Below are 487 nucleotides of genomic sequence, written 5' to 3'. Positions count from 1 at the left end.
TAGCGACTCACCGAAAACAAGCTTGCAACCCTTTGAAGAACCCTAGTCTCTTTTCACACTTATATCACTCCCCTTGGAAATAACCGGAAACTGCTCACAGTAAAATTGCCTGACTCCCATGTTGCGTATTCATATTACACCTCGACCCGTAGTGAAGGAATTAGACACTGCTGGATTACATAGTCGCTGTGTGTGGGATAGGATAAAAGGGGAGGAGGAGAATAGGGTGGGAGGAGAATAGGGTGGGAGGAGAAAAGAGAGGAAGGAGAAAAGAGAGGGAGGAGAAGAAAGAAGGAGGCGAAAAAGAGAGGAGAAAAGAGAGGAGAAAAGAGAGGGAGGAAAAAAGAGAGGTGGCAGAAAAAAGAGGAAGGAGAAAAGAGAAGGAGGCGAAAAAGAGAGGAGAAAAGAGAGAGAGAAAAGTTGGAGGAAGAGGAGGAGGAGGTTCCTGACAACATGCAGGATATGAGTTGAGGGAGGAGAAATGATG

The sequence above is a fragment of the Penaeus monodon genome, chromosome 25 (genome assembly GCF_015228065.2).
Source record: "Penaeus monodon isolate SGIC_2016 chromosome 25, NSTDA_Pmon_1, whole genome shotgun sequence".
In the NCBI taxonomy this organism is placed as follows: Eukaryota; Metazoa; Arthropoda; class Malacostraca; order Decapoda; family Penaeidae; genus Penaeus; species Penaeus monodon.
The sequence above is the reverse complement of the archived record's forward strand: the minus strand, read 5'-3'. Positions refer to the sequence as shown.